This window comes from Engystomops pustulosus, unplaced genomic scaffold, assembly GCF_040894005.1.
Source record: "Engystomops pustulosus unplaced genomic scaffold, aEngPut4.maternal MAT_SCAFFOLD_527, whole genome shotgun sequence".
In the NCBI taxonomy this organism is placed as follows: Eukaryota; Metazoa; Chordata; class Amphibia; order Anura; family Leptodactylidae; genus Engystomops; species Engystomops pustulosus.
This window is the reverse complement of record NW_027285406.1, coordinates 37,968-47,500: the sequence shown is the minus strand read 5'-3', so window position 1 is coordinate 47,500 and position 9,533 is coordinate 37,968.

Here is a 9,533-nt window from a genome sequence, read left to right as displayed (position 1 = left end):
GAGAGGCCCAACCGAAAGAGTGGAAAGGGGCAGAGATTTCCAGGGTCGCCCCACCAGGGATGCAATACCCCAGTGCAGACAGTCGGCCCTGCCCCGAACCTACTCGGTGGTTTGAAGGTTAACCTCTTGGGGAAAAGCAGCGATTCGCCTCGCGGTGCGTGCCTCCGCGGATCTAAACCCCCTCGATCGATGTGGGGCCAGAGGACCCCTTTTCCCCGTACGAAACTGTCAGCTCACCATGGGCTCGACGTCCGTGGGTCGGGGAGTTGAGCGCTTACGCGCGGCGGGACCTTATAACCTGCAGCGGCTGAGGAGCGAAGATTTCCAGGGTGGGCCCCCGGGGATGCCATACCCCGAGCAGCCTGTCGGCCCCGCTCCTAGCACGCTGGCAAGCAATGGAGTCTTCCCCGCGGCAGCCACCGCCCTCGCCCTAGCCTCGCCGTCGGTCGATGAAGAACGTCGTTCGCCCTCCTCTGGCTCGGGATTTGGAAACGGCCTGGCCTTCGCCTACTCCGTCGGGCAACTGCCTTCCGCCAGCCCCTTCCCTCGAATCCCCTTCTTCCATTTTAGACCCGATCAGGGGATTGGTCAGCCCAGCCCTGGGGTAAGAAGAGGGGTTGGGGTCGGTTCGGCTTCGGGTGCCCCGCTCGGCCAAAGGTTCCCCTCGCTTTGGAAGCACGCGAGGTCGCGGAGGGTGTCGGGGTTATTTTTTCGGCTCCCTGGCTTCGCGGGAGCGGCCTTCGGCTAGGGCCGAGGCCGTCCGGCCCGCGCAGATTTGGACCGGGGTCCGGGGCGAGTACCTGCCTCTCTCACGAAGGGAGTGTCACCGGTAAGAAGCCTCTTCCCACGTCTGCTTGCCGACTTACGCTCGCCCCGACGAGAGGCCCAACCGAAAGAGTGGAAAGGGGCAGAGATTTCCAGGGTCGCCCCACCAGGGATGCAATACCCCAGTGCAGACTGTCGGCCCTGCCCCGAACCTACTCGGTGGTTTGAAGGTTAACCTCTTGGGGAAAAGCAGCGATTCGCCTCGCGGTGCGTGCCTCCGCGGATCTAAACCCCCTCGATCGATGTGGGGCCAGAGGACCCCTTTTCCCCGTACGAAACGGCCGGCTCACCATGGGCTCGACATCCGTGGGTCGGAGAGTTGAGCGCTTACGCGCGGCGGGACCTTATAACCTGCAGCGGCTGAGGAGCGAAGATTTCCAGGGTGGGCCCCCGGGGATGCCATACCCCGAGCAGCCAGTCGGCCCCGCTCCTAGCGCGCTGACGAGCAATGGAGTCTTCCCCGCGGCAGCCACCGCCCTCGCCTCGCCGTCGGTCGATGAAGAGCCGAGTTCGCCCTCCTCTGCTCGGGACTCGGAAACGGCCTGGCCTTCGCCTACTCCGTCGGGCAACTGCCTTCCGCCAGCCCCTTCCCTCGAATCCCCTTCTTCCATTTTAGACCCGATCAGGGGATTGGTCAGCCCAGCCCTGGGGTAGGAAGAGGGGTTGGGGTCGGTTCGGCTTCCGGTGCCCCCGCTCGGCCAAAGGTCCCCTCGCTTTGGAAGCAGAGGGTGCCGGGGTTATTTTCGGCTTGACGCCTAGTCCGGTCCCTGCCGGTTCCCGTGGAGGCCCGCGGTCAAAACCAGCTCCCCGGCTGTCGGAGCCGGAGCCCCGCAGCCCGAGCGGACGCACCGAGTCCCTCATGTAAGGGATAGCCGCCCCTACGGAACGGCCCGGACTGGGACCAGGCACCCCCAGGCGCCGAAGGGGTGGGTCGGCCGTGTTGCCGAAGCTTAGCCGGCGCTGATGACCGCAGCCCCTAACGATGCCCACAGGCGGGGGAGCCAAGGAGAGCACTAGGAAGACGTGGCGGGGTCGGACGGCTCAATTTCCAGGGTGGGACCCCGGGGGTTCAGTACCCCGGGCATCCGGTCGGTTTCGCCGGCGCGACCCCAAGCCTTCCACGGCCCCCTTCGTGGGTGCAGGGATACCGTGCAGGGTGCAGGCTTAGACGCCAATTCCCCAGAAGTTTTAGGGATAGGGTTTGTCCGGGCGCCACCGCAGCGACAACCTCGCAAGAAGCTCTCTTCCACAAAAGCACGGGCAACGTTCGTGTGCGAGTGTTGGTCTCCCATGGTCTACCGACTCCCCCGGGCGGCCCAAGCGTTACGCCCACGGCCGGGCCCTCGAGCAGGCGCACCCCTGGTGCCTCTCGTAAGGGAAGGCTACGGTCCTCAACCCCTCGTATGGCGGGGAGGGCGCATTTGAAACGCTAAAGGACGAGCCCTGTTCGGGACCTGGCGGGGATCCGCGGATTGGCGAGAGGGATGGGTCTGCCGTTGGTCAGAGGGGACGCACCCCTGGGACGCAGTTTGGCATTAGCGACCGATGGCCCATCTACGACCATGTACTCCGGGAGCGCCAAGGAGGACGCGGGTGGGCTTTGGGGGCAGACTCAATTTCCAGGGTCTGGGCGCCGGGGGTGCAATACCCTTAAGCGCTCATGTCGGTTTCGTCTGCCGCCCGCCTCTGGCCCGGCTCCTAGTGACGGGTGCTGTGAACGTGCGATCGTGCTTGCGGTTGAAGAGTTCAAAGGCTACCGCTGGGGATAACACGCCCGGGGAATTTAGAAACCCCCCCCTCCGCTACAATCTCTGCTTCTGCCGGACTCGGAGGGGAGCCGCCCCGGGGGCGACCGCTCCCTCTCCTCTTCCGCGGCGTGCCGCGCGCTTCGCCGTCAGCAGCGGAGCGAACCTTTTTCTCGGTCCGCAGCTCTTCAGGCGTAGGCGGGCAGCGCTAACAGGGTACACTGGGGACCACTCGACCGCAACCGCTCCTCCGACCGACGAGCATACCTACCGCGGATACGCCACGGTGGGTCTAAGCCTCGTCGCCGCCGCGAGGAGCAGGCGGGAGCCGTCCCTTTTCGTGCTGCGGAAATAAACCGTGGACACAGAGGTGTGTCTGCGCTCTCCGACCGGGCGGGGGGCGATTGGACTTGCCCGAGGGACACTAGGCGAGGCGCTGCCGCGGGAGCCGGAGCTCCGCGCTGGACGCTGCCGCCGCCGCCGCCGCCCCCCACCCACGGTACGGTGGAGTACGCCCGTTCCATACGCTTCGTAGCAAACCTCAGCCGAAGCAGAGAGTCCTACCGCTGTGGCAGGAGCGGGGCCGTGCGAGGACCACACTGGCACCGCGCTACACAACCTTAGGCAGAGGACCACAGCCGCTCACGGGGAGCGGGGGATTGATGCGCGACCAAGACTGAGGCTAAGGAACGCTTTACCATAAACCGGCCGGGGCCAATACCCCTGACCGAGCAAAGTGCCCTGCCCCGCCGGATCGCGCTGTGTCAGATCGATCAAAAGAGCGGAGAGCCGAGACTCTACCGCTGGGAGTTTGTGGAGAACGGCCTGGCTTGCGTCCCGTCCTCCCGCCCTCGACCTCACATGGCTAGCCTCACCCGCCGGGAGCCACCCCATTGGGGACCGTAGGGCGGAGAAGGGGTCTCCGCGTCCGGAATTTACTTGTGGAGAACGGCCTGGCTTACGTCCCGTCCTCCCGCCCTCGACCTCACATGGCTAGCCTCACCCGCCGGGCGCCACCCCATTGGGGACCGTAGGGCGGAGAAGGGGTCTCCGCGTCCGGAATTTACTTGTGGAGAACGGCCTGGCTTACGTCCCGTCCTCCCGCCCTCGACCTCACACGGCTAGCCTCACCCGCCGGGCGCCACCCCATTGGGGACCGTAGGGCGGAGAAGGGGTCTCCGCGTCCGGAATTTACTTGTGGAGAACGGCCTGGCTTACGTCCCGTCCTCCCGCCCTCGACCTCACATGGCTAGCCTCACCCGCCGGGCGCCACCCCATTGGGGACCGTAGGGCGGAGAAGGGGTCTCCGCGTACGGAATTTCTTGTGGAGAACGGCCTGGCTTACGTCCCGTCCTCCCATGGCTAGCCTCACCCGCCGGGCGCCACCCCATTGGGGACCGTAGGGCGGAGAAGGGGTCTCCGCGTCCGGAATTTCTTGTGGAGAACGGCCTGGCTTACGTCCCGTCCTCCCGCCCTCGACCTCACATGGCTAGCCTACCCCGCCGGGCGCCGCTCCATTGGGGATACGGTACGGCAAAGCGCGACGCCGCACGATGCCAACACTTTGTGCAAAAACCTGGCAGAGTCGACCAAAACCTCGCTTCTTTGACCGGTATTTTTGATGCTTTTCTCTGCCGCCGAAGGTGCACTGAGGGTCGGATCGCCCAAAATTTTTACCGGTCGTTTTGGTCTGCGGTTCTTCCGAGAGGTGCCCGCCTGACAGTTCTTTTTCAGCAGCCTCCGAAAGGCCATCCAGCGGGCAAGCCAGGGGTTGGCAGCCGCCGGCGGTGAGCCTTCCCCGGCCGGGGCAGACGGCTCCGACCGCAAAATTTTTTCGACTTTCGCCGAGGCCAAAACCCCATGCACTTTTAAAGCCTGCCCGCAGCGCCGTCTCCTGTCAGACGTCCCTTGCCGCCTGCGGTGGTCCTCGCCCGGCAGAGAGAAGCCGGAGTCGCCCCCTCTCCGGTTCTTTTTCACCATTCCGGAGCTCTGAAATCTGCCGGACACCGAGTGACCGAGGACGCTTCCAGGAGGGCGGCAGCGAGAGGCAGAGTGCCACCGGTCGGGTCGCCGGTTCTCCCACACTTTGAAAATTTTTCGCTTGTTCTGGTGGGATGGAGAGAGAGCGTGGCTTATGCGCCCTCTGCCCCGCGGTCCGCCCTGGCTGGCCTTACGCCGGTGGTTCGCCAGGCCACCGGCACCTTGTACGGCGGGGACGGCGTGGCTTATGCGCCCGTCAACCCACCTACTCGCCCCGGCTAGCCTTTTACCCGGAGGGCGCCACGCTCCGGGTACCAGTGAGCGGCACGAACCCAGTCATACCATGCCGCTCACCTCGCGCCCTCTCCGGCCTCCGCCGCGGAGACCTCCCGCTAGGACCTGCGGGGGGCGATTTCTGCCAAAATCTACAAAGTCCCCGATGGTTAAGGACGTAGACTGTTGAGCGGGACCTACACACTCTTGTAGCCGATGGGGCTCGCCATTTCCCGCAGAAAATGGACCACCTCCCGCAGAGGAACATGAAATGCCCCTTCCCGCGGGACCCGAAGGACCGCTCTGTCCGAGCAGGCCTCCAGGACCACGGCACGCAAAAGCGACTCAGTCCCGCTGGCATTACGGATCTGACTTTGTGCAAAAACCAGGCAGAGTCGACCAAAACCTCCCTTCTTTGACCGGTGTTTTTGTTGCTTTTCTCTGCCGCCGAAGGTGCACTGAGGATCGGATCGCCCAAAATTTTTACCGGTCGTTTTGGTCTGCGGTTCTTCCGAGAGGTGCCCGCCTGACAGTTCTTTTTCAGCAGCCTCCGAAAGGGCATCCAGCGGGCAAGCCAGGGGTTGGCAGCCGCCGGCGGTGAGCCTTCCCCGGCCGGGGCAGACAGCTCCGACCGCAAAATTTTTTCGACTTTCGCCGAGGCCAAAACCCCATGCACTTTTAAAGCCTGCCCGCAGCGCCGTCTCCTGGCAGACGTCCCTTGCCGCCTGCGGTGGTCCTCGCCCGGCAGAGAGAAGCCGGATTCGCCCTCTCACCGGTTCTTTTTCACCATTCCGGAGCTCTGAAATCTGCCGGACACCGAGTGACCGAGGACGCTTCCAGGAGGGCGGCAGCGAGAGGCAGAGTGCCACCGGTCGGGAAGCCGGTTCTCCCACACTTTGAAATTTTTTCGCTTGTTCTGGTGGGATGGAGAGAGAGCGTGGCTTATGCGCCCTCTGCCCCGCGGTACGCCCTTGGCTAGCCTTACGCCGGTGGTTCGCCAGGCCACCGGCACCTTGTACAGCGGGGACGGCGTGGCTTATGCGCCCTCTGCCCCGCGGTACGCCCTTGGCTAGCCTTACGCCGGTGGTTCGCCAGGCCACCGGCACCTTGTACGGCGGGGACGGCGTTGCTTATGCGCCCGTCAATCCACCTACTCGCCCCGGCTAGCCTTTTACCCGGAGGGCGCCACGCTCCGGGTAGCAGTGAGCGGCACGAGCCCAGTCATACCATGCCGCTCACCTCGCACCTTTTCCGGCCTCCGCCGCGGAGACCTCCCGCTCTGTTCTGCGGAGAGCGATTTTGGGCAAAATCTACAAAGTCCCCGATGGTTAAGGACGTAGACTGTTGAGCGGGACCTACACACTCTTGTAGCCGAAGGGGCTCGCCATTTCCCGCAGAAAATGGATCACCTCCCGCAGAGGAACATGAAATGCCCCTTCCCGCGGGACCCGAAGGACCACTCTGTCCGAGCAGGCTTCCAGGACCACGGCACGCAAGAGCGACTCAGTCCCGCTGGCATTACGGATCTGACTTAGTGCAAAAACCTGGCAGAGTCGACCAAAACTCCCCTTCTCTGACCGGTATTTTTGTTGCTTTTCTCTGCCGCCGAAGGTGCACTACGGGTCGGATCGCCCAAAATTTTTACCGGTCGTTTTGGTCTGCGGTTCTTCCGAGAGGTGCCCGCCTGACAGTTCTTTTTCAGCAGCCTCCGAAAGGCCATCCAGCGGGCAAGCCAGGGGTTGGCAGCCGCCGGAGGTGAGCCTTCCCCGGCCGGGGCAGACAGCTCCGACCGCATAATTTTTTCGACTTTCTCCGAGGCCAAAACCCCATGCACTTTTAAAGCCTGCCCGCAGCGCCGTCTCCTGTCAGACGTCCCCGCCGCCTGCGGTGGTCCTCGCCCGGCAGAGAGAAGCCGGAGTCGCCCTCTCTCCGGTTCTTTTTCACCATTCCGGAGCTCTTAAATCTGCCGTACTCCGAGTGACCGAGGACGCTTCCAGGACGGCGGCAGCGAGAGGCAGAGTGCAACCGGTCGGGAAGCCGGTTCTCCCACACTTTGAAAATTTTTCGCTTGTGCTGGTGGGATGGAGAGAGAGCGTGGCTTATGCGCCCTCTGCCCCGCGGTACGCCCTTGGCTAGCCTTACGCCGGTGGTTCGCCAGGCCACCGGCACCTTGTACGGCGGGGACGGCGTTGCTTATGCGCCCGTCATCCCACCTACTCGCCCCGGCTAGCCTTTTACCCGGAGGGCGCCACGCTCCGGGTAGCAGTGAGCGGCACGAGCCCAGTCATACCATGCCGCTCACCTCGCACCTTTTCCGGCCTCCGCCGCGGAGACCTCCCGCTAGGACATGCGGGGGGCGATCTTGACCAAAATCTACAAAGTCCCCGATGGTTAAGGACGTAGACTGTTGAGCGGGACCTACACACTCTTGTAGCCGAAGGGGCTCGCCATTTCCCGCAGAAAATGGATCACCTCCCGCAGAGGAACATGAAATGCCCCTTCCCGCGGGACCCGAAAGGACCGCCCTGTCCGAGCAGGCCTCCAGGACCACGGCACGCAAAAGCGACTCAGTCCCGCTGGCATTACGGATCTGACTTAGTGCAAAAACCTGGCAGAGTCGACCAAAACTCCCCTTCTCTGACCGGTATTTTTGTTGCTTTTCTCTGCCGCCGAAGGTGCACTACGGGTCGGATCGCCCAAAATTTTTACCGGTCGTTTTGGTCTGCGGTTCTTCCGAGAGGTGCCCGCCTGACAGTTCTTTTTCAGAAGCCTCCGAAAGGCCATCCAGCGGGCAAGCCAGGGGTTGGCAGCCGCCGGCGGTGAGCCTTCCCCGGCCGGGGCAGACAGCTCCGACCGCATAATTTTTTCGACTTTTGCCGAGGCCAAAACCCCATGCACTTTTAAAGCCTGCCCGCAGCGCCGTCTCCTGTCAGACGTCCCCGCCGCCTGCGGTGGTCCTCGCCCGGCAGAGAGAAGCCGGAGTCGCCCTCTCTCCGGTTCTTTTTCACCATTCCGGAGCTCTTAAATCTGCCGTACTCCGAGTGACCGAGGACGCTTCCAGGAGGGCGGCAGCGAGAGGCAGAGTGCCACCGGTCGGGAAGCCGGTTCTCCCACACTTTGAAAATATTTCGCTTGTGCTGGTGGGATGGAGAGAGAGCGTGGCTTATGCGCCCTCTGCCCCGCGGTACGCCCTGGCTAGCCTTACGCCGGTGGTTCGCCAGGCCACCGGCACCTTGTACGGCGGGGACGGCGTTGCTTATGCGCCCGTCATCCCACCTACTCGCCCCGGCTAGCCTTTTACCCGGAGGGCGCCACGCTCCGGGTAGCAGTGAGCGGCACGAGCCCAGTCATACCATGCCGCTCACCTCGCACCTTTTCCGGCCTCCGCCGCGGAGACCTCACGCTCTGTTCTGCGGAGAGCGATTTTGGGCAAAATCTACAAAGTCCCCGATGGTTAAGGACGTAGACTGTTGAGCGGGACCTACACACTCTTGTAGCCGAAGGGGCTCGCCATTTCCCGCAGAAAATGGATCACCTCCCGCAGAGGAACATGAAATGCCCCTTCCCGCGGGACCCGAAGGACCGCTCTGTCCGAGCAGGCCTCCAGGACCACGGCACGCAAAAGCGACTCAGTCCCGCTGGCATTACGGATCTGACTTAGTGCAAAAACCTGGCAGAGTCGACCAAAACTCCCCTTCTCTGACCGGTATTTTTGTTGCTTTTCTCTGCCGCCGAAGGTGCACTACGGGTCGGATCGCCCAAAATTTTTACCGGTCGTTTTGGTCTGCGGTTCTTCCGAGAGGTGCCCGCCTGACAGTTCTTTTTCAGCAGCCTCCGAAAGGGCATCCAGCGGGCAAGCCAGGGGTTGGCAGCCGCCGGCGGTGAGCCTTCCCCGGCCGGGGCAGAAAGCTCCGACCGCATAATTTTTTCGACTTTCGCCGAGGCCAAAAGCCCAGGCACTTAGAAAGCCTGCCCGCAGCGCCGCCTCCTGTCAGAGGTCCCCGCCGCCTGCGGTGGTCCTCGCCCGGCAGAGAGAAGCCGGAGTCGCCCTCTCTCCGGTTCTTTTTCACCATTCCGGAGCTCTTAAATCTGCCGTACTCCGAGTGACCGAGGACGCTTCCAGGAGGGCGGCAGAGAGAGGCAGAGTGCCACCGGTCGGGAAGCCGGTTCTCCCACACTTTGAAAATTTTTCGCTTGTGCTGGTGGGATGGAGAGAGAGCGTGGCTTATGCGCCCTCTGCCCCGCGGTACGCCCTGGCTAGCCTTACGCCGGTGGTTCGCCAGGCCACCGGCACCTTGTACGGCGGGGACGGCGTTGCTTATGCGCCCGTCAACCCACCTACTCGCCCCGGCTAGCTTTTTACCCGGAGGGCGCCACGCTCCGGGTAGCAGTGAGCGGCACGAGCCCAGTCATACCATGCCGCTCACCTCGCACCTTTTCCGGCCTCCGCCGCGGAGACCTCACGCTCTGTTCTGCGGAGAGCGATTTTGGGCAAAATCTACAAAGTCCCCGATGGTTAAGGACGTAGACTGTTGAGCGGGACCTACACACTCTTGTAGCCGAAGGGGCTCGCCATTTCCCGCAGAAAATGGATCACCTCCCGCAGAGGAACATGAAATGCCCCTTCCCGCGGGACCCGAAGGACCGCTCTGTCCGAGCAGGCCTCCAGGACCACGGCACGCAAAAGCGACTCAGTCCCGCTGGCATTAC